The sequence below is a fragment of the Danaus plexippus genome, chromosome 12 (genome assembly GCF_018135715.1).
Source record: "Danaus plexippus chromosome 12, MEX_DaPlex, whole genome shotgun sequence".
NCBI classification, from domain to species: Eukaryota; Metazoa; Arthropoda; class Insecta; order Lepidoptera; family Nymphalidae; genus Danaus; species Danaus plexippus.
In genome coordinates this window covers 428,505-455,208 of record NC_083545.1, presented here as the reverse complement: position 1 = coordinate 455,208, position 26,704 = coordinate 428,505, and the positions used below count along the sequence as shown (strand labels likewise).

The following is a 26,704-nucleotide window of genomic DNA, read 5'->3' as shown; positions in this document are numbered from 1 at the left end:
GTCAATAATTTTCCGAACGCTTTATGTAACATAGTACAGTAGTATAAGCGGTAGCTATTTCTCGTTCATAATAAAAGCTATCAGAGCAATGACTCATAATATTCTTTTGTACATTGTGCTCCTACCTTAATATCGATGTCCTAACTGAACAACTACTAGTGATGAACGTTCGACGACACTGACATCAGTATTCAAATATATTTTGTAGGCAGGAGCGGGCACGCGCGGTCTTAACACTTTTTAACGCAGATCTCTTCGTTTCGCGACGTGACAGGAAACATTATTACATACTAGTGTATTAACCCGACGCTATTTGTATTTTTCCATCGCGGCCATTGAACTCTGTATGCCATTACTCTATAATAAATTCTGAATTTGATTTTTATTTTAATACGACCGTTATAAAGTCTGTGTGATGAACTATTAAAAACTTTTTCGCTCATTGTACGTTTTATAAGTTTTACAATTATATCGATTATTCGAGGTTTTATAGTCACACCAAAAACCGTATTGCTTGAACTTGGCTTGAGGTAGGTTATTATTTAGTCACTCGTCTTGCCTATGTGTAAGGTGATACGTCAATTTACATAATGTGGTTAATGTTAAAGCTTGCGGTATGGGTAGTAATCGATCGACTCATCGTTTTCACAACGACTGCACGATAAAAATCTCCTGCATTATTGAGTATACGACATTGTAACCTTTGTGTAAAGTCTAACGCAGTCAGCTGAGGTAATATTGATCGGAGGATTAGAACCAATAGTAAATCATAGATTAATGTACGAAATACATTATAGCCTCTTTTATGAAACAAAACTCATTTGTCTACATATATTATACCTATGGTATCGATAAAATTATTACTGTTAACCAAAAATTTAAAAAAGCATAAAATATTTTGGCTAAAAGCATACAAATTCAATAACATAGTACACTTGCAACATACATTTAAATATAATTTGTTTTAGTTTTTTATAATTTTTTTTATAAATTTTGCATTTACTTATTAAAATATAAAACAAATATAAGCAAAAGAAGTTTTCCGATATCACAGAGGACCCGCGGACGCCAGGTAGTAAAGCGATTGTAATTTAATTTTGCTTCAACGCTTTTTCTATAAAGCGTTCTCTCTAATCATAAAATCATTTATTCTGTATTTCACACCAGTATCATATTTGGATATATTCATAGTACAACATTTCCTTAGTCCGTAACAGTTTTAAACCCACATTCTAATTATCACAGATAAAATCGATTAACCCAAATTTCTCTCAAAATCGGTATTTCCATATCGAGTTACGGTTTATGAGATCGTGGTAATGGATCAACAAATATTTTCGTACCGGTATCAGGAAAGCTGTGTCTTAAAAATGAATTCAAGTGCAAGGAAAACAAGAAGCTTTTCGTTTCGTATAAATTTTTTATGTAATCTAAATATAAATATCGAATAATTAAATATGTATATAAATATATATTAAATATGTATATAAATAAATAAATTAGCAGAAAAGGCTCTATCATAGCTCATTTCGAAGCCTTCGTGTTACAATACATTTCTCCAACACTATAGATGCGGAGTCATTAAAATAAAACTCCAAACTCGCATGTGAACTTAACCTTTATTTCAGACGCTCACTAATTTAATCATAAGAGCCTTGAACACAACAATGAAATTGTATCTCGCCAAGTATCCCACGTCTGTGAAACAACCTGCGAAAGAATAATGGCACTATAATAATTAATATTTATTATCCACATTGATATATTATTTCGATCAGAAACCAAATATTTGGCTCAGTGAACTAAACTAAGAGGAGTTCGATAAAAATTTAACTTATGCAAATTCAAAGAAATATTTACAAATTACTCAATACAATAATTAACTAATGCCTTCTCCAAATACGGTGTGACTTGAGCCGATCAAATATTTTAGCTCTTCAATGAGTCATTTGATTAATTTAGTTTTGTTGAGAGTAATCTCATTCAGAGCGAATCCGCGTGGGTGGAAGGTTACTTATGAAATGCTATGACTCACGTCTAACGCTGATACATTACTTATATTTTTCATTCAACCATTATTAAAAAATGCTATATATAATATCATTTGTCAAAATATTTAGTTCATAAAAATGGATTGAAATTGGTGGCATAAGAACGATTTATTAAACGTTATATCTCTAACGAGTTGTGTAAAGTTTGAAGTGGTTTCTTAATAGGTTCTTTCTTTATAATATTGGGAAACTATTGTCTTTTGTTTTTGTTGTCTTTTTGTTAATATCACAAATATGTCGTTTGGTGCCTTCAATATGAAATATTAAAGTATGATTAGTATTACCATCGTAAACAAATAAAACACTACACCTCTGAAGACGTACGTCCATTCGAGCGAAGCACATTATTTGTGGAGCAAATGGCAGGACGGGTTCAACAGCTTACAAACAAACAGACGAATAAGATTCGTGTTGTTTTTATATATTATTTAACAAATGTTTCATAAAATATCTTTGTTTTATTCTTAACACAATGAAAACATAAGTAAACTGTACTAAATACACTTGTCCCTTCATTTACAAATTAAACTTAAATCATTAGTGCGAAATAATGATAGCAATCAACAATTAGTGTAAACCTCAGAGAGCTAAATATGAAAATAATATAGAGGTATGATAATCAATATCCAATTAATACAAAAATAAACAAATGGAAATTTAATACGGCTGGTGTTTCGCTTGAGATATGTTTGCTTTGTAAGGTGAGGAGCAGCACTTTGTGAAAAGACAAACACACGCTACTGAATGTTTGGAACTAATCTGACTCTGGACAAATACTGACATATATTTTGGTTTTATTTTCGGTTTGTTTTAACTTTGAGACGGCTTGGCGTATTGTATAAAGCATTCGGACGAAAATTCATAATAATGGGTGTCCTAATATTTTTTCTATAATATCTTTCACCATTCCATACATAACAAAATAAAAATATAAAAAATAAACTTGCCGACGCTCTTCTATTATTATAAATAAACAACCACGAAGAAAACAAAGAAATATTCATCTACGCCATCAATACATTTATCGTATGTTTAATAAGAAAAATTATCTTCATTTTTCTTTTCGCATTTATCACCCTTTTTTCCGATAAAAAATTGTGCTTTGTCTTCGTACGTTCTTAAAAATAAAATGCACTTTTCGTAAAACGTTCCTTGATACCAATCATAAGCTAACTCTATAATAGAGTATATAAAAAGGATCACAAAGAAACTTTAAATAATGCACATAAATCCAGAATGAAAACAACTTAATCGTTATAAAAATATTCAAATGTCCAGAGGGTTGGTGGACATTTGCATTTACACATTGTACTGTCAATCATGGACTCATGCCCGCAACATGGCGGCGAAAACGGAAAACCCTAAACCCATAGCAATAAAAACAGGTGACAATATTGACATTGTTTATTCAAAATGGATATAGTAATGTTAGGAGTATGATAATGGGTACGTGAGTTTAACATAATTGAAGAGTTTACGACAGAAAGAATGCAACGTTTGTTTGTTTGCTAGAAATTTACATATATATATATATAAAAATAAATTTAAATCAAACAAATGTTTAGCTTATTATTGTAAGCATTTGAGATGCTTTACTATATTTAGAAGAGTGAAAAATCGTTAGTATTTTTAAACATCAATCTAGAATTACTGAAAGGAAGCTAACATTTTAGGATTTACTACGCGTATTTAATTTTTTTACTGTGCAGCAAACGTCGGGAGTATGTAGTTAAAATAATTAAAAAAACGTAGTAAAGTTAAAAAACGTTTTCAAGATTTCCATACGAAAACTTAATAAACTTCACTTCAGTCCCGATACGTCGGTTAAATTTATAAAGTGCTTAATTCTATACATATTTTCTATTTATTATTCTCTAAGTTTAGCTCAACATAGCTTTAATGTCATAAATAAGGTTATAATATTCTCGCACAAAAACAGACACATAAAAACACCGTACGTACAATATTAAATTTAATGACAATAAAATTAGACCTCACGATACAACTGATCGCACTAAGACTTTAATAGCAATAGCCTTGTAACATTACATCAATAAACACCTTCATTTAATTTAATGTTTAGCCGAGATGAACTTGGTATTCTAAAATTTATTGAGACTACAATGACTCACATTTTATTGATATTAAATAAATCAAATGCAGATATAATTACGTAGCACTTGATATATATTTATGACTGTATTAATGAGTCAAACATATTTTTATGTTTGGGTGATTATGCAAGTTGTATTAAAAACGATAAGTAACATTCAACTTTGTAAATGTCATCTAAATTTTAAACTGATAAGGCAACATCAGTTGATGTATAAGAGACAAAATCACATAAAGATATTACCAACTTAGATACTCGCATTCTATACTAAAATTATACATGTAGATGTTTGTATTCATTATATCATATTACACTTCAAATCCGCAGCCTACATAAGTCAGTTTAACGTTCGAAACCCGTAGTAATAGTAAATCAGCGATCAGTAGCTACACCTCCGATGGTATAATTAAGGATCAGATAAATCAGCATATCGGAATATATTATCAATTACATCCAACACTCTCTGTTATGAGTCAGCGCGACACTGCACCTTGCCTACATCAACTCTGAATCTGCTTTCAATTATTTAGACGCTTGAAAGCACATTATATACAAGTCTGCCTAAACATGAGCTATGTTATAATTGAAGTTATAATTAAACAGCACTATACATTATAATAATATTGAATACTAGACACATACTCTAACTTTGTCCATTGATTAAAATATTATACTCCTTTTTGGTATTTTTTGTAAAATGCCCTATACTAATAATCCCATGAATACATTTTGAGTTAATGATTCCTCTGGTTTAAGGATAACAATGTAGTAGACAGACAGTCACTTTTATAATATAAGATAAGTACTAACATTTTGTAGTTTCAATGATTAAGATGTATATGAATAGTAACCGAAACGGTGACCTTGTTAATCTTAAAAAGTTCTCATCCAAAATTTCTAATAAATAAAGGATACGGATCACAGCAAAAGAATATATTAGCACGAAAGGAACTAAATGAGTCCAACACAAAAAGGATTAAAAGTTTAGAACAATAGAACCTTAACTGAAACAAAGTTGAATTTGAATCTGTAGCTACAGCTGTACGTGCGTTATAAGATATATACTCATATTAATTTTAATAATGAGCAACAAACTCATTTACATAAGGAGGTTAAGGGCAATCATTGTTTATTGTGGTGTCGCCCGCTTTTAGTTTTAGTATTATGAGAGTAATGACAAATGATATAAAACAAAGTCAAGAAAGTTCATCCGAGATTAATAAAACTTTCGCAATCAAATGGAACCTGACCGAGGATAGCGATACAGCTTATTATATTTTTAAATTGAAAAATTTACAGACTTTAACCTTCCTCAACCTTACTAAAATAATTGTATGTCTTTCAAATTGTTATTGAAATTTAATACTTTTCATATTCTCTAGGATCATTTATTCGTAAGGAAGAATAGTTTTTCTTTATTATTTTACATTATCTGAAATATAAATGACGTGACAATCATCTAATGTAGGTATTCCCATCACAGGGATATATTTGCAAGTGAACAACTGACATATGGCATGCGCACGCGCATCGAGTTGGCACATTTGTCCCGCGCTAAACGCGTATCGCCTTTACGACTTCGTCTGGGTGGGTGTATACACTAAAGATAAATAATAATTACAAATGCATGTTAATTTTAAATTCTGTATCTAACATTAAGCAAGCTCGCAGTAGGATGCAGTTTGCTAATAGTTTATATATATTCTTTGTAGATTTCATAGAAACTACGTTTAAAATACAAAAAAGATATTGTTTTAATGCTTTTATTATATTATTTTTATTTGAAAACCTACTGAATATGTTAATAATCATACGTTGCATAATGTGGTTCACAGTTGGCGACCGCACGCGTCGTTCAATCGTCGCCGTTTGTCGCAGGTGTCACGAGTTATCTATCCAACATTTTTTATCCAACACCGTAATACTTTAGATATGAAAAACATTTCATTTTAGTTAGAGTTGTTGCTTGACAAACTAACTATTACAAACGATTCCATTTCAATTCTTATATATGTACATATATATATGCCGCCCTTACACAACCTGTACTTTTCGGCTTGTATTTTTCTGCGTTTTATTTTTTCAATAGAAGTCATAAATCATGTTTCTGTAACGTCATCATACTTTAGATATCATAACATATCATTTTAATAACTTTATCCTATACAATCAAGGGATGGAGTTATTAGTGAAATAATATATTTTAATATAAAGTTCCGAGAAATTTCATTCGATACGATATTTATTAAGGAATATGTATTAGTCGATCGGTGACCCAGCCGTCCAGCCCACATCATAAATTAGCGCGTTTAATTAATAATTTCTTTAATACGAGATAAGATATATTTGAACAACCTGACTGGAACTGCCCAGGTCATATGTAACGCTAACGATTTTATTTCTTTTATAATTGGCACAGACTACACAAACACAGAAAGTTTATATATTCCGACGATGTCTGACCTCTAGTTCGAACGAACCACGCCTCTAATGTTTCGAACAAAAAATCTAGGCTTTTACATGGAGTTAAATTTCAAGAATATAATTTATGTTAAAGACAGACAATATACATATATATATTTGAGAAGGATCGTTACATAAATGTAATATTTTCCGCAGTCATCCTCTATGACAAGACAGTCTGTACCCTCGGCTCTGTTCAGTCGCCCCGAGATCGTAGCACGAGATTACACTCGAATAAACATTGTAAATTATATTTATTACATTATATTCGGCCCCGATGATATTTGTTTAACCCTAGCAGGACACGCCCCCCGGCAATGGGAACATTGAATTGAAACTGTTTTTAATTTGAGATTATATTTGGGACTGGCAGAAAAATACAAGTGTAGGTACACTTGCTCGTAGTAGAAACGTCAAGACTACAGCAAGTATGTTTGTAAATGTCGTTTATTTTGACGGCGTTTACCGTATCTAGTAAAAAAACCAATAAAAAGAACTTTCTTTAATATGACAACCGACTTATCTTATCTCATTTGTATGCTATTAACTCGTCTTTACTTATAATCTCGTCTTAACTTATAATCTCGTCTTAATTTCTAATAAAATAGCTATATTGAGACAACGCATAACATTAAGACAATCTAGCATGCGTTTGACAAGTACAAAATATATTTACATTTCAATGTAAGTACAGTAGCGTTTTTGGTACGAACCACTGGTGGTTCTCGTTCAAGGAAATGTAATGCTTAATTCTTCTAGCCCAAAGGTCATATTCTTGTCAATGGACCGGTTGTATTTGCTTTATTTACCAAGTTATATCTGCACAAGTAAATGTAAACGTTATTACAAATGTCTGAAAGATGTTTTCTTAATAATCTATCTTAATCTCATTAAAGTAGAGGACGATATTTGATATCGTAGTAATTATATGAAATTAAAACCATAATACGTATGGTCAAGATAAAGAAGTATACTAAGATATTTATATGACTGCTTACATTTAGGATATATACATATATATTATACGATATTTAATGTAGACACAAAATTCCTAAATTAAGGAGAACCACATATGAGTCCGTAAAAAGAAATTTTCTTTTTATATAGACCTTTATATTATTATAGATAGAATTAGATTTTTTAATCAATATGTTTTTTTTAATATAAAGATACGTTTCAAATGTTCCACTCCTTTGAAATCATTGTAATAAAGTAAAGATCTAAAACACTGCGAGCGCTTCTTGTTAGTATTCAAGTGGCAGGTATGTATTTAGGTTGCCTGTTATACCTAATTACATAGAAATGTATAAACTCATTAAAGTATCGTATTACATACGCTTCAACAGCTTGCTAACCCGTACATATAATATTTATTATATGATACTCAGTGACCATCTTTTCCTCTTTGGTTACAGTGTGTATTAATTTATTCGCAAACGTAAGTCAATCATGCGTATAAAAATATAATTTTAAAAAGTTAAAACTACAAAAATATATTGATTTTAATGCAACAGGCGTGAAGTTCTAAAACGTTCAAAAGAAAAGACAAAACAAACAATTCTCAATAAACATTTAGTACGAAATTCTTAACATATACCGCTAACTAAATTCGAACGTGCTATTAAAAGCGATCAAATAAGGCACAGCTTTTGTTCCCACACGTCAAGCGAGCGTCAACTTCCATAAATTTGTCTTCGAATGTTTAACTAGCTATGTTTGACTCTGGTAAAAGCCGTAACGCGCGATCGCCCGCCGACTGGAAAAAAATCGATTTTCTATTACTAGTGTCGGTGTTCGGAATATGTTAGAAAAACGAGCTTCACTTACCATGGTTATCGTAAAGTTGAAAGAATTCAATACAATCGACACTGTCTGCATAAACTACTTTGATATTTTACGGCGAGCACTACCATTTGCCTATGAAATAAGTGTGTATTTTTCATTCATTCCTATATATTTTATGTGAAATTTGTTACCAGAAGAAATATAACAATAATTCTTTATATCCTTGCAGAAATCATTACCTCAGTCACCATAGAAACAGACGAAATACATTTAAAGGCATACTACAATTACTTACAATTTAACAGCAAGTTTACGAGCCGAGTTCAAATGCGATGTTTGAGGCTAAAGTTATGCTCTGATGTGTTGCAACCATAAACATAGCACGATTCATACTTGCGACTACATGCGTTCGTACATAGACAATTATGTCGCAGGTATGAAGCAAAAAAGAAATGGCGGCATAACATATATATATCACTAAAAATTATTGATATTTTAATGAATTATACATAACAATGTGAACGAAAATAAAAGATGGTGGAACGTAAGGGTGTGACATGGGGTCGCAATATTACTCCGATGTCGCAAGTGTCCATATTGGCCGTCTTTCTGAAAGCACACTCGTAAATATAACAATGCGCCTCTTTCTTGACAATGCTTAGTTTTTGCCACTTCGCTATTTGAACTATTTTGAAAAAGTTTGAACTGGACGCGCTCAGGAATTCTGCAAAGAATAATACGGACAGAATAACTATGACATTATAATATTCAACTTAATATATTTATGTGAAATGTTATACTATATGTATTTATTTACAACTATATATTTATCCATATGTAACGAAAATTGGCATTTTTTTGGCATTTTCAACAAATGAAGTCATTATTCAAAGCTCCCTCTTCTATATAGTTTATATTATTTTATCCCAAGTTCGTGTTAAATTTTACTTCAAAAAATATCACTTCAACTAACCTATTGATCTTTGTGATGCGCACACGCATACCAGAGGTGAGCAGTTAAACGCAGTTTTACATGGCCGTAATACACCGCCTCGTAAAGCGAGCACACACACGAACTGACATATTCTAAAGGCGAACTATTTTATTATTTATACGTCGAGATTTAATTGCTAAAGTCTTGAGAACAGAAAAGCTGTATTGTGTTTATTATTTTGCTACAACCTCACAATTTGTATTCGAAAATCCTCGTTTGTGATTGTTGACGTGCATGTGTCAATCTGAGATATGTTTACTTTTCCATAGAGGATGCTTTTTTATATCTTTTCCGAATAACGATTTGCTGAACGCATAATAAATTTGAATTAATAGACGTTTTAGTCAAGACGCTAAATTGATTTGACTATAATTTTGGGTCATTTGATGAATAACTGAGCCCACTCAGTAACAGTAATGTGAAAATTATTTAAAATTATAGGTTCTTAAATCAGAAGACTGTTAAATATAAACATCCTCAATATAAAAAAAAAAAAAATATATAAAATAATGATATTTCAGTATTAAAAGCTCTATTTTTAATTTGATCTTTTATAACATTAAAAAACATTGTTTTTATAGTATTAATTTAATTAAATTCAATACTTATTATAACCTATTTTACTAATATATCACAGTTTCATTAAATCAAAAAAAAATTAATAAAAAGATATTCTATATATATATTTATATGTATATATAAATTATACAATATGTGGAAACGTGACTTTACACCTGAGTTAAGTCGTGCAACTCTTCCGTTGATTTCCGTCGAAATTAATTCAGTTTTGCCACAATCGACGAACACTATACTTAAGATATATAACAAAATTAAAAAATATTCTATATATAAAATTTATTTAAACGAGAAAAATTCATCACTAAAATATTTATAAATTTTTCTTTTACCTCACGTCTAACAAAACAGCTTTTCAGATAACCAATTAAACTTCTCGTAACCTCGTCTGTATTTGTTTTAAAAACTGTATATATGTTAAGTTGCTATCATAATAATACTTTAATATAAACTAGAGAACCCTAAAGCTGGCCGTGTAACCGCGATAATATAAAATAAAATTCCTTGCGGCGATTCGGTAGTGTAAGTTGTCGTTTTTTTCTCTGAAATGAACACGTTTCTTGTATTTGCATACAATAGCCCGGTGCAATATGCCCGCTAATACTTCTCTTAGGAGTCGGGTAAGCTATATGAATTACAGTTTTGCGTGAATTCCGGTCACATATATATGTGGTTATTAAATACTATAGCAGTCCAAACGGGATATAAAGTCGGTAAACAAAAATTTTGTTAAAACTTAAATAACAGAACTTTGTCACGTAACATTGGACAATGAAATCTAGTATTACGAATTGCATATAAATATACGAGATGTTAATACTGTCAGGACACCGTTAGCTAAGATTTGAGTGCGTTCGGTAACAAATAAAGTATCTCTGATTTAGTATTTTCTGTTACAAAATTACATATTCCAAATAACAATACACAAAATATATGTTGGCCTTTCACCTCATCTTGTGACACGGACGGGTACGAGCAAACAATCTATTGAATATTCATAAAACAATGACATTCCACAATTTGTTTAAAAATTTCACACAAACATAACACGAACAATATTTGAGGCACACTTTGGGCGCCATATTATACTCCAAGCGGATGTATACACTACCAAAAAAAATAGCACTGACTTTATTTACTTCATATAAATAAATAGCTCAATTATTATTCTTTCCTCTCGAGTTTGATGTCAAACACTTTAATCACGGATTGCTTCTCCATGAAAATAATATAATAATATTGCACGATTTCTCAAAATATAGCGTATATTTTGGCTCTTGAGCCGACCACACGTACTAAGATGTACATTTTCTTGACGGATGGCAGAAAATTCTATGACTATTCTCTCGAAGCTTACCTCTCGCAACCCCTTACATATACGTGAGATAGAAAAATTAACTTACCTTCGGTCAACATTTTTAAATAAAAAATAATATCTTAACCAAGTGCATACACTGTAGTTTATATATAATAAATTTATTAACCCTTAGAAAAGGTTTATTCTATCAGAGCTACCTTTAGATGTAAGACGATATTTAACATGTGTTTCTCAAAATAAGTACAGTTTTACTTTTAAATATAATGTCAGGGAGCATGAAAGTATCATAAGTAAAGCTGATCTCACTCGTCTTCGTTGTTCCACCGACATCGCTCCTAACACATAGTTAGAAATCTTCTTGTAACAGGTCACAAGTTCACTTTGTTTCAATATTTTCTGAGTATTCATTTACATTATTACGGCCGTGTTCGTTTCGTGATTTACAAGGAACAACACTTATAACGCCATATTGGTCATTGTTTTTGTTTTAGAACATCTTCAGATATCATCTTACATTAGGAGGAATTTTAATTTATTGCTATCCCGACGCACTGCAGAAATGAATTGATTTTTTGTTACGTTACCATACCTGGGAGGCTGAGGCGGATGTCGTCAAAATTTGCATACTTAATTTTTAAAAGGTCTCCAATATGAATTGTTATTGTATAAAATAATACAAGTTAAAATAAGAAATATCAAATCTAGATTGAGTACCATTGAAAACTGTTTTTTGTCGGCAACATATACTATACTATAAGATTGTGATGTTTAGAATGTCTATTCACGTCATATTTTAAATAATCACAAACCTTTGACAGATGTGTCATTATTTCTGCCACTCAATTATCGCCTTTAGCGTTGAGATAAGTGAAGGTGGTGAGCATTGTGTACGGTAGCACAGATCTATCATCGATAAACGGTCGGCGTTCACAACTGACAAATGCATGGAGTGATGGATGGCTAGCAATTAGTTTTATTTTTTTAGTACTTCCGGAACCCAGATATCCTTATTTCCAACCTTGCTTGGCCTTACGTCGATTATATTACGTTAACATGAAAGCGTATCTCGAAACGCATTTTTATTCTATATAAAATTCAACATATTTTATATTAGAAGGGGATTGTGCGCTTCTGTACTCCGCGATGTACATTTTGAATTGACAAAACTTATATATGAATCATTTTGATTGATTAAAAAAGTTCTAAGTTAAGATATAAATTCTGTATGATTTAATTCTTCATCCATGTTTTCTCAGAAACAAAATCACATAAAGCGTTAAGGATTTACATAATTTGTAAAGATCAATTAAAACAATTGAGGATTGTGGTTGCGCAACCAACCCACGCAACCGCAGACAATGGGTCACCAACTAGACAACCAGTTTTGTAACACGGACTCGATGTGATTCACTATAAAGTTAAAGTTCACTAATAAATAATATGCGACCTTAAAAATATATGCGAAGATAATTATTACACTAACATATACTTAATAACTGTAATAAACAGAAAATGTATATTTTTGTATTCGTGAACAAAACAATAAGATCAATCTGAGGAAATAAAAAGCTTGCTGAACGGAATTATTCATGCAGACTTGGCAACATATTAATAATATTATTTGCATGATTAGGTTTTATCCATCTGGATGTACTGGCCATGTCAAAAAGTTAAATGATGGGATGCAAGCAAGAACTATGCAAAGCTAACTATGTATGACTATATAAAATATATAGCGATTGGTTGATAAAAAAAATAAAAGCACTTTAAATCCTCATAGAATTATTCATTTAGGCAGTAAGATATCAGAGTTATGTGTGTCTGTTTACGATAATATTGTTTATATTTTGGGACAATAAATAAAATGACCACACACGTCGACTTTTCTTCGTTACTGGTGCGACATCAAATTGATAAGAGAGGAATCAAGAAGGACAATACGCTGACGTTTTATAGATCAAACCGTAAATGTATGGTGACAATATTAAAGATTAACACAGATTCAAGTGACTATTGATAGAACAAGTCAGTTTATATTTAAGACATATACTTATAAATCGTTTCATAAGCTAGCTGTAAACGAAACATTTTCAAAGAAAGCAAAACCATTAAATTAATAATACGTTAAGTACTTAATACTACGATGAATTAAGCATTTTGTTCTTGCAAATTTTAAATACATGAAACATAGAATCTTGCTCGTATACACTCAATCGAGGTATAAAATGTAATCATGATTCTCAAACCCATAAACGTATGGTCACCGTACTTTTAACAGAACATAAAGTTAAGTTTATGACGCTTGTTTTCATAGATTTCGTTGCAATTTATGCCACACTTAAGATGCACATAATCATATCAATGAAAAAAATACATTTAATTTATTGATAAATCTGTTTTATGTGACTATATAGTATAATTTACTGATATTTTAAACACGAACAGTTCCCACGACTGTAAGCTGATATTTACACAAGCATTCGGAAGGTTATTCATAAAAAAATAATTTTATAATGCATGAAGTTTAAAAAGAATTTATTATTTTGCATTTAAGTAATATTCGACCAAATTCAATTGGTGTTCATTATCCTACAAAAAAAATCACACACATTCTAAAACTATAACTAAATGGTAATTTTTTTTTTTGTTTTTGTTTTTATGTACATATTTAAAATTGTTTGTGGTCTGACAAGAATTTGAAGTGATATATTGTTCCTACATTTCGTGTACTTACTTGTTATAAAGAAATGATATGGAAAGTACTTAGTTTCGATATCAATATAATAAAAGTGTCAACTCACAGAAATCAAACCAAGTGATGAGATGATTCTGAAGATAGTTTTCCTAACGCTGACATCTATTCCTCATAGAAGTTATGTAAATTATAATAAAGACCAAATAACAGATAAAAGCTAAAACTTTCAAGGCGAAACTTTTCTCCTTTCTTCAAAACTATTTCTTATATATAAATAAAAACATAAACTAAAGGAACAGCGGAGTATTTTTTAACGCCCTCACTCTCTTCTTTTATAAGAATAGATGCTATTAATTGTTACGCAATTTACGACTAGGATCCAATGTAACGTTAAGAGACCACTTTATATCCCTGTAATAGCTCAAAATAAGACCGCATTTGCTGTGACCGTTTTATTTATGATTTGAATCGTAATAAATCTGTGTTTATTGTCTCCAAACCGATCTGGAATGACGCTTGGACGTTGATGGTTGCACTTCTAATATACGACCACCTTTTGAACTCATTTTTTACGTCCTTACTTATAGTTATTTATTAGATCGTAAACGTTTAGTTTGTTTTATGAACGGTCACTACTAATATTGATTATTTTAATATACAAACTGTATTTAGGTTAATGGAAGCATCATTTTTAACGGAATGGTTGTGTTAACTGTACAAGGATTTAGCGAAACATAAATCATATTTAGGTCTGTCTGTTTAACTGCTGTTCGGTATATATTAAATATGTTTTAATATATAATATTCTCAATGTATCATAGTATGTGTTGGTAGCTGTGGCGATGCGCAGTAAATCGAACTGAGCGTCGCGTGTCGCTACACGGGTGGTCGCGGTATGTCGCGGATAGCGGGATGTAATATGTAATAGTAAAATATTGTTTATTATATTAGATTATTTTTATAGTGACGTCAATGGAAAACAAATTTTTGCTTGAATTAAAAATACATGGGAAATTCTTATAAATGGAATCTGAAATAATAAAACTATACAATCATTAGGTATAATATAACCTTCTGTAATAATACCGAATAAGATAATTAAACACTTCGTTTATCCCTTAAATGTTCCCCAAGTATTGAAACACAGCAGCTTATTTAAGAAACATGTGTATCCAGAACTAAATTAGAATAGTCATAGAATATTTTACTTTCATATCGGTAAATCAATAAAATGCGCTGGTTCCTTACAGTACAACGCCAGTCACTCGTCATAGTCGATGCTATAATTCTGCTATATCATATTGTTTATACCCCGGCGCCGCTTGCTGAGTACCTCGCACAGAGCTCAGCAGGTGTTGTATATAAAATATTGATTTACTCCTATGAATGATTCCAGTTTCATACTAGTCCTATATTGAAATTTACAAATTGCAAAATATGCAGATTGAAACTAAATAATTGCTTCATTCCATTCTATCAGATTGTTTATATAAATGAGAATTAATTTCTGCCCATACATTTGCGTTTAAGATGATCTACCATTATACCATTAGGTTAAATATTACAAACATACCTACTTCTAACTATTGTATATCGACGAACTTGGAAGTAAAGTCGTAACCAGATTTCAATCATTTATTTTTCCTGTATATTAATAGAAAATGTATTGTTAGATGTCCATTAATATAGCCGTATCTGCGGACTGCGAGCAAACACGGGATATTAATTATAAGTTTGTAAATAACTTAACGTAATTAAAGCAGGTGAAGCGCTGTTAGAGCTTATCGTAACTTTAACCCGCTCGAATAACAAGACAGTGGTACCCGGACATAGACTTCACGTTAATAGGATGATCATAGCATATGTAGTATATGATAAATAAAAGATATGAAACTTAATATATTCTCATTTATTATTATATTATTAGATACATAATTTTCCAGCTGCACATCAATTAAATGAATTCGCAAGTATCGATAAATGCCCCTCACTCGAAGGAATTTCTCAAGTATAGATGTAATTGTATGTATACATATTGCTTCTAGGTATCATAATAATCCTGTTAAATAAAACAATATTAAGGTAACAGAACTTTTATAAGTAGAAAAATATTCTTTAAAAATATCTCACAATAATAGTCTCTGTACCCATTCGCAATTTCTCTTCCCACTTTATTTTAACGTACCGTAATTAAAATAACAGTTGAAATAACAATAACAAATCGTACCATAAACGGATACATTATTAGTCATTAAACACTATATAAAATCGATATCGATGAATCGGCTAGAAATAGTGCGGTGCATAGCATAGTTAACCTGGGGTCGGGCGCAACACTATTTATTTTAGTGATGTCGCGTTAGATACCTTATCCCGGGCTACTGTGCCACCAGATCCAGCGATAAAGCCTCCCGTAATTTGTTATCTATACAGAAGTTTTGTTAAAAAACGCAACAGTTGCTTTTATATCCTAAAACGTTTTTCTGTGACTTTTTTTTACTTATCCTTAGTATATCGACATAAATGAACTTATATATGAAAAAAACTAGCAAAACAAAATTAAATAATACATAACATAAAGCATAATTTGAATCAAAAATCTAAATTTCGAAGCAATAAATAAGGTTTATCTGTGTATAAATATTTCAAGGTGAAACCTCTCATTAACAATGGCCTATGACCCGAAACTAGATTATGTCATTCATCTCTGATAAAGAGCGATTTATTTGACGCTTCCTATAACGTATTTTTAATAATCTTGTCCTGCTATTAAATTCACACATTAACATTAACTTATCTAGTGTCAAACATATATAAATTATTCAGTCGACCGTTTATGTATTAGCACTCGCCTATGTCTATTATCGCATTACAAGCTTAGCCTTTATTTAAAGATATCAAAAATTATATTCAATTATTTATACGCAGACTACCGAATTCCGTATTTAAATGTACCGGTTTAAAATTATTATAACTCTTCATATATAACATTCCCATACAATATTGCAAGTATAGTCTCATGTATATCAATACGCTCCTGCTGACATCGACTTAACCGGCCATTACATATAAAAGTATTCTTTTTAATACCGTGTTGACTTTTTAAAGCGGAGTTGCATAGATAATATCAATTAGTGGCACCTTGTGATTTGCTCTGTGGCGCGATAGGGGACGGGTCGGTATGGGACTCCGCTCAGCACACAACCATAGGGACATATAGCGAACGTGCACCTCACTAAAATGTGATGCATCACAATAAACATATAATACGATATGAAATAAAAATATACATTTAACATTTATGTTCCTTCTATATCACTAAATGGAGCAAATGAATGTTAGTCAACAAAAACATTATTGCTATACATATCGGACGCCTTTCTCCGATATAACACTAATCGTCTGTACGAAATCCTCGCAATATAGATTTATAACAGAACATCTTTCGGAATCGATTGATATAAATCGCTTAAAAATATCAATAAAAATTTATTCGCACGATTCCGATTTGATACAAACAATCGTTTAGCTTCACCTAATAAATAATAGTTCACTGTGTTCTGACCTCGTAACTGGATACAGAACCGTTTATCTCAATACCGCGCCTTAGAACATCTCCGATGGTTCGTTATAAATATATTAACAAAATAAACTAATAAAAAACACAAATTGTGCGAAACAATCGAGTTCAAGAATTCGATAAGTTGTGATAATTTTTATTAATGCAGACTAAGACCTAAACTGTCATGTTTTTCTTCATGAATATTCCTCACTAAAAATGTGAATAATGCTCGCATCTTATTCCGGAGCACGGTCCACGACGCCAGCCCTGGCTCAGTGATTTACAAGCGCGCTCGTCGATCAGCGATAGCGTTTTACTTATTGTTACTAACTCCGATCGCCCGACCGTCGATACGCCATATCGTATTTATGCGCTGTCACCGCCTTTTATTGCGATTAATATGAAGTCCGAGCTCTCTTTCTTTTTTAATCCACCTGCTTGTATGAATATTTGTTAGCGGGCGGGTTCCGTTCTCTTTAACTATTTAAAACATCAAACTTATTCAATATAATCTGTCATGTAAGCGGTAGATATGATCTTACTTTAAAACATATGTATGTTCTAGTGTTTGTGTTAGATATTGTGATTTGAACAATTTTTCCAACACTTTGTACACTGTAAACTGAAACTTTAATTTAATAAATTATAACAAAACTTCATAAAATAATACAATTAGTTGTAATAGAAAATCTTTGTGCACTTAGTCTAATATTATATCTCAAAGTAAGACTGAATACATAACACAAAAGGAACTGCATTTAATTCGCAAGTTGAAAATGAAAGGACGCTACGCAGCCTTAGTAGCGATTAGTTACAATTAAACAATAAACCTATTTGCTATCAGATCGGAAGCTATACTCCAAGGCGAAGACCTCGCTGGCTGCCAACAAAGATGCATTGTCGTTGCACCGACGGTTGGAACCAATCCAATATTGTTGGGTGAATCTGAACAATCGCGACCTCCAAATTCCACATTAGAATATCCATTGACAACTGAAAGAACCCAACTATCACCACAAGCTGCGATACAAAATGAATCTTATAGTATACAACATTAAATTTATTTTCAAATGCCGTTGTAATCAGGGTACGTTGCTTGTAAAGGCCAGGATGGGGCGAACGGTGGCCATTGTCTATTGACCTCAACGAGGAAAGGAATGATGACGAATTGTGAAGTCAAGGTTACTAGCAGTTCTGTTTACTATTTGTCGTAGTGAATTAATTAGGACGTCCTCTGGCTGATAGGCATTCAATAGGTGACGACAGATCTTAGGACGCCAAAGAGCAATTAAATGTGACAAATAACATGGTGTCAAGTTAGTACATAAAGGAGATAACATATTAACACTACTGTAAAGTTTTTTTTAAATATTAACACCAAATTACTTTGACGTATAAATGTTTTGAGGCCACTCAGTATGTAAGAAAATATGATATATTGTTTAATTGATCCTTGCTACCACTGTGATGATCGTAAGCTTATTTCATGTATATTAAAGCTGTATAACGGAAACAATAATTTCTTAAACGTTGATAGAATTTAAATTCCAGATACCACAACTTAAACTGCTGACTTATCGGTTTACATGTGTCACGTACGACATGATGTTCACGCCAATACTCCTGCCAATTATTAAGGAATACGCCAAACTGACCCCTGTTGTGTTAGGTCCAAATGTGAAATTGGCTTCTAACGAATCGGTGGATGTTATCAATTTTGTTAATTGTATTCACAATCCAGACAACAAAGATCTGATAGCATGTGGTTTGGAGACAAAGACACAGAAAGTATGAGACGGTTGTAACACTGACTAATCAGTTCCTAAAGCGTTTGGATATGTTTTATTTATGACACCTTTCATATGTGGTCGAGAGTATCCGATAGTAAATTTGATTTATGCACAATTTGTTGTTTGTTTTAATTAGAACGAAAAAGTATAAATTTAGTTATATATTCCATAACAGAATTCTAATTTGAGACTATTTATAAAAACTAATTACTGTGCGTAGAAACATAAAATGCGATGCAAAATGCTTAAGATTATTTAAATTAAGGATTCACTGGACAAAAAGAAGTCGATCTTTAATTCTAGCTCATTACCTAAAAGGACGTTGGCGTGTTGGTGATAAGATCGCAACGCAGAAGCGTAAATCACGCGATTCGTATCACTACGTCGCGCTACATGCGAGCTAGTCCTAATTGTGGAATAGGCTTATAGCTGCTTTGATAAACAGCGCCCTTATATGTCAGCGATCGCTTCACTATGATAAGCGATGGTGTTAATAGTGATCAAGTTTGTGCACTCATTTTCAAACCACATCCAAACCTTAATTGCAAGCCGAGCAAAAATTCTTCTCATATTTACTCACACGTAAAATTACTTTATTATTTGTGATGTGACGTATTTCACGATTCCGTGTCAAATCACATTTCAAGTTTTAGATGTCGTCGTTGTAACTCATATTTATACTTTTCGAGTTCTTTTATATGGAAATATTGACCTCTAGAACTTTCTATGATCAAATTCACGTCGTTGTTATCAGTAAAGGTGTTCACAAACTCGATGTTGAAAAAAGAGACCCGTTAAATTATTATACTGCTTTTATCTTTATAATATAATTATCCGACTATTAGCCGAACAAGGCGACGTTATAAGTGCCGGAGTAAGGCTTTAAATATAAGATATATTCACGAAGGTGTTGTTATGAAATGGAAATTCAATTTAAAGTCACGTTATTTTGTCATCTCGCCACAGCTATACCTCAGTTTACGAGCGTTGAGTTCCGGATCAACACAGGAGGCCTTAACGGTGTTCGGTGCACACAGTGTGGTCGCTGACGTGGGAACATGCATGCACACATATATGAGAACGCCTATAGGTTGAACATCACATGAAGTCACATAACTGAAATTCTTTAAACGATAGGAACACGAGTTCTAATGTGAAACGAACAAATGTTTTTCCTTATAAAGTTCTGTATTAATAGTAAACTTGATTATGGAAACACAACACCTTAAAACATAAACGTCCTACTGTTCTCTGTTCATGTTACAACTTCTACGGTAATAAGTCGTTTGAAATAACTTTCATCTACAGCTGTTATATTATTTTTAAAAGACAAGAAATATAGATTTTTTTGAGTTAGCCAACACCCTTATTTCAAACACGGTATCCAACAAACACAAAATATTCAATTTCACCAAAACCAGTTTATTTATTAACAAATCTATAAATAATATTTGATGTGACAATATTAATAATACAAGCTAAAATAAACACTAATAAAAAGCGGAGAAAGAAAGGCGTCAATTGAATAAAGGAACTAAGGTTAAATCAACAAGATTTTAAATAAAAAAATTAATAAAGGAAATTTTATTACCTTCTAATTGAATCAAGTTACGCTACATAGATATATTTAAATAAATTAACTCTAAGGATTCACATTAGTCAGAGCTATTAATCTGTATATCAAACAAACAGGCGGCCCTCTTGTAGCTGTAGAATATTAAAAAAACTATCTCTGATAAGTTATCTGTCCGTCGTCACCTTCTAAATACATATACCACCAAAACAGCCCAGAATTGATTATTACCATTAAGTCTCGCGTTGAGACATGGCCGTTGTTAAGTACACACGTAACGCATGAATAATACACAGAGCACAACGTTTTTACAATATCACATGGATTTAACATCATCCCGAAACAATAAAACGTTAGAATATAGTCTCTAAATTGAAAGTCTGAAGGATGAATGTTATTTTTGATGGTTGCAAAATAAAATTGTTTGATATTTTTCGAAATCGGACTGGATTAATTGTCGGACACACGGCCGGCCAAACTGACAAATTAGATACAGCACATTGAATTAAAATCGATTAACAATCTTTTGTTTTTTCTCAGTAATTTCTGAAACGATTTCGGACTGATTTGTTTCCGTTATACGAGAATCCGTTCGAATACTAAATCGATACATTTGTTTTATTGCAAACCAATTTCTATACCATTCATTTTGAGTGTGTGTTGTTAAAATTTATTAAATTATGTATCTTATTCAATTATAGATTCTAGGTATACTATTGTGTGGCCAAAAACACAAAGCGACGTATGTCAGTATAGATATGAAATAATATGATAATAAACATCATAACCCCATCAAAGCAACCATTCACAAATATGTGCCACACAGCCAGAACGTTCATTGAGACGGTCATAAAATAATAGAAACGTATTTTTATAACAGTGACTCGTATTACCAGAATTAACTTATTTGAAATACGACCGAACAGCGAACACGGAATGGGCGTTACCTTAAATATTTTAATACGATACAGTATTAGTTATAATCAATCGACGTGATATGATTTGGTGAACATATAATGTTTTCTGATACACATATACAACTTTTAGTCCTATATTCTTAGATAGACGAGATGTATTTCTATATGGAAGAGTTGAGACCTTTGGCATTATATTTTTCTATTTATATAAGTTTAGCTTTAATCTTCTATTAGTATCGTACTGGTTCGTCCGCAGGGTGTCGACGTCGCCGCTATCATTGGGTGGAGCGCACTAATTGAACCACTATAATATCAAAACCTATATGAGGTTCACGTTGTTTCACGTTACGGCTAAGAATATTACAAAGAACAAACCTTCGATATTCATTGACGTTCGTAACGTTTTGTTTGTCACTGACAACTTAATACAATACAAGAAAGGCGAGCTCATTAAACATCGAAAGACATTATAATAAAATAAAACAGATTAGAGACCACAGATAAGAATCGTAATCAATAACAATGTTTATTATCGCTTGTGATTTAAAGATGATATAAAGTGAAATTTGTTGATTTCTATATCATTGAAGTATTCAACGAGCAGTTATTACCTCGTGTCTACATATGTCGGGCGTAAAAATATTAATATTCTGAATATATACAATAATTAGATCTACATACAAAGTTATGATGTATTTTAGAAGGCTAGTCGCTCTCAATTAATTGTCTCAACGATATCAAGAGCAATTAATATTAAACTGTAACAATGGACACGAGCCTCTCGCCGCCCACATCACCACGTGTTTGTTTTAATTCCATATAATTGTAGGCTCAGTTTCAAGTTTCAACTTTTATTAATCGTCTAAGAACTTATGGGAACTTACGTGACGTCGTTTACTGATCTGTTCCTTAGAATTGTCCACCTTAATATTGGATCTATGTCGTATTCACAAACAGTTCACTTCCCTCATTGTTATATTAACACTGGTTAGTTACATTCACAACTTCCGAGTCAATAACTTTATTTCTTTATATACATTTTTCGACCTACAATGTTGATAAATTCAATAAGAACACAAAAAGGATATTTTTATCAGATGAGAAAGTATTTTTTTTGTTTGCACGTTTCTAATCACTAGTAGAGGACAGTATGACATTCGTATAACCTCCTAACCGGCCTTGCACCACATACACATTACATCTCATTATAAGGAATTATGTCACACAATGATTCTCACGAAGCAACATTGTCTCACTGCCTTGACTCAAACCAATTGAGATCTATTATGTTGCGACCCTAACTTCACTAAGATATTACCGTGACTTTAATCATAATATTACAATGAGATCTATGCTCAAATTATAAGTATTATGTGGAAATGATATTTTAAATTTGGTGACAAATATTCAAACAATTAAAGAGTTACAGCGATGTAATTATTAATTAAACCTCATGGAAATACAAAACAATTTCAAAGTTAATTTTCGTCAGTCCCTAAGAGTTAACGAAACGGATCTAAATATGTAAAACATGATTCACTAAATTGAAATAAAACAAAAATTAGTGAACAAAGACATGATTAAGGTTAGCTAATTGCATATAATTTTGATTAATTATCCCATAAATAAACATGTTTTCGGGCAGGTATTAAAAACAATGTTTTAAAAGGGTTCAAACTAAGACAATTAAAATGAGGTTTTTGTTTTAACAAAAAATAAGCAGTAAGCGACTCTAAAAATATCTATATTTTATGTATTATTGAATTTTATTCTCACCTGTGGGAGGGATTTGCACAAAACGACTATCTTTCTTCTTGAAATAAAGTTTCAACGAGAACATCATACGCTACATACACTATGTAATACTAAGCTCGCATTGGATTGAGAATAATATTTTTGGAATTGTCCAGAAAATATTGCTATCATTTTATATATATTGTATATTGATACAGACACATGTGCCTAACAGTGATGGCCTAAGTTATAAGAAATTGCCTGTTACTGCTTTTTCACTAGCTTATCTTAAAATTCAAAGTCACCCGCGTAACACAGCCTCCGTAACGCTTCCGCCTCGCGGCGACCTTGCACTAAATCTAGGCATCTTTTAATCTTATTCTCGATGTTTTGCTCACATTCCCTCTGATCTTATCCGATGGCATCCGGCGATTGTGCTTTTAAGGATTTAATTTCAACGATTTTAATTCTGATAAAAGGTTTGATAATAATTAAATGCTTGTAGCTTCTCAAATAATAGTGAGAATTGCCTTTGAGGTTGACAGGATTAAACAGTTGTTGAGTTATGAGAGTAGATTTTTTGTTGTCGTTATAATTCATACAATAAGTATACATTAACATAATATATTCGCGAGTGTCTACTTCTCAGAGCGTGACGGACGACACTGCACTACTTTGTTTCATGCGCGGCCTTGTTTTGACATTGCATTTAATTATCTCTATACTAATCTTTAAACGCTTCAAAATTTTAATATTATTTCTGACTTAAGCTACTTATGTATATTGTATTTTAAGTGTAAAAATGAAGAAAACTTGAGGATTGACATTCTACCATACGTGATGTTTTTTAATAATTCAGTATTCAAGCAAAATATTTACAGAAATTGACTTGAACGATTGAATGGCATTAAAGCTTAATAATAGTTTTATATAATTACCACACGCAGACGTAGCTCAAAATATAAAGTAATCTTATTTATTAATTGGCAATATTCGAGTCTCGTACGATATTTCACACATATAATTCTACTTTCCCATATGTATTTCTCACGTAGATCAATTTTTAATTCGCAATACTAACTACTATATCAAATTGATAAATAAATATACGTAATCCTTTCGTGCCGTGTTGAGATGAGCATGATCGATGTGCGCTTGCGCAGAACTAAACAGATTTCGTGTTTTTGACAGGTCCAAATTATTGTAACAGAGTTCACGCTTGGCTTAACAAATGTCAAAAAATAATATTGGCGATGGTTATGGTTTCCTATTTAACGTTACAAGATTTTCTTTAAAAAAAAGCTGGTAATAAGAATTGTAAGTAGATATTTGATAAAATAACTACGTTTTGTCAACAGTTAGTTGTATTGAAATATTACGGTAACAAAATTAATACAGTATTGGTGAAAAGCAAACTAAAAGCAATTATCACTGCAATCAAGAACGTGCCAGTCACTTAGCTATGATTTTAATAAGACTCGGATGATCTGTCTGTCTGAGCATCTATAAACATTTTGAATAAAGCATTGTCTGACTAGAATTTTCTGTGAAGATGTTGAGATGTTTTAGAAATTAAATAACGAGATAATATTATTGTAATAATACGGTTTTATAAATATGAGTTGTAAGTCAAAAGTAAAGTGTAAAAAGTGTAATTTTTTTTTTTGCTAGTCCGCTACAATCCAATATAAGCATAAAATATAGCTTATTAATATTTATGTCAGTTACTTTTAATTACCTTTAACTCGGTGTGCTTAAATATTTTCTGTTATAATATAATTAGTGTATGTATTTAAAGCACATATTAAATTGGGTAAGAACAAGCCCGCTAGCAATATAACCCCGTGTATTTCAAAATAAAACGTTACATTTCATCGTCGAGTAAAGTTACGACTCAATTCTAATACAAGGTTCGCGTGTAAGCATTACTAATTGGTTTAAATCAAATATAAATTATCCGAGCATTCATCACATTACAGACCATTATAATCTGACCCTTTCTCTCCCTTTCATAATTGAAAACGGCTTTTAATCTCTAAAACCAAACAGATCTAAAGGTCTTTTTAAGCTGGCCAGTCGGATCGTAATACAAATGGTGTTATTTTTTATTTTTCAATTTTTTTCTTTGTAAGTTGGCCGCTTTGCGTCAAAATTGAAACGTCATAGAGAAATATTGAGCGATGTATAAAAGTGACGGCGGCGCGATGAAAGCTTTTAATCTCGTTCGTTATGCTAGTACACATATCGATACGTTTGCACAATGTATATTAGTTAATAAGTCTACACTAACTATGTACTAGAAAAAAAATGGTTATATCCCTAACAATGAACTACTTTTTGGAGCCAAGAAACCAAATTGTACGAAAAACTTACTCTTAATATTAGCAATACAGATATTGTACATAATTTGTATGTATGCAAATATAAATAATAAAAAAACTAAACGAGCGAGCATATTAATAATATGATCGTAGTGTGAACGAACACACGTTGAATTCAGTAGCCGCGGCGTGAGCTAATTTGTTGAAGCGAAGGCGTATCATGGAAGCAGGAGTACAATAAAATCATATCTGTAGTATTATTGTGATAACAAATGTTTGTCATAATATAGAGGAACAAATGAATAAACTCTTCGGTAAGCAAAAACAGAATGTATCAAAACTATTTTACATAGGGTAAAGACTTAGATATATGTAACTATATAAAATATTTATCCTTTGCTTATATTAGCAAGTGACGACCCGCTAAAATACGAAACAGACTTAGACTTGATTTTAAACTCTGCTATAGTTAAGGTATCACGATAAAGATTTTAATGAAGAACATCATATAAAATGTAAGAAAATCGTAAGTTATTCTGTCGATTAACTGATGCGGGAAGGTTCCTGATACTGACAAAGGTGTAAATAGTCATCACTGTACTGGATTTGAACGAATAACGTCCAACTTAAGTAACATATTGTACTTATTACGGATAATAAAGATACATCTGTAAATCAAATATCAAATATTTACAACAGTCTTCATAACGTACCTAATGTTTTATGAATAGAAAGAAGGTCGATATTTAAAACACTGTCACGAACAATGACAATCCGACTTAAACGTTGGTCTGCTGCCAGGGGAAATTCCT

The 26,704-nt window shown here is 31.6% G+C and overlaps 1 long non-coding RNA gene across 1 annotated transcript; it reads right to left on the bottom strand.

The window, feature by feature from the left end:
• Positions 1–1,541: 1,541 nt before the first annotated feature.
• LOC133319080 (uncharacterized) lies at positions 1,542–23,701 on the bottom strand. Its single transcript, XR_009752776.1, has 3 exons — positions 23,614–23,701; positions 22,722–22,884; positions 1,542–1,710 (listed from the first exon to the last, which is right to left on the bottom strand). It is a non-coding gene; the product is annotated as an uncharacterized LOC133319080 (long non-coding RNA).
• Positions 23,702–26,704: the final 3,003 nt, after the last annotated feature.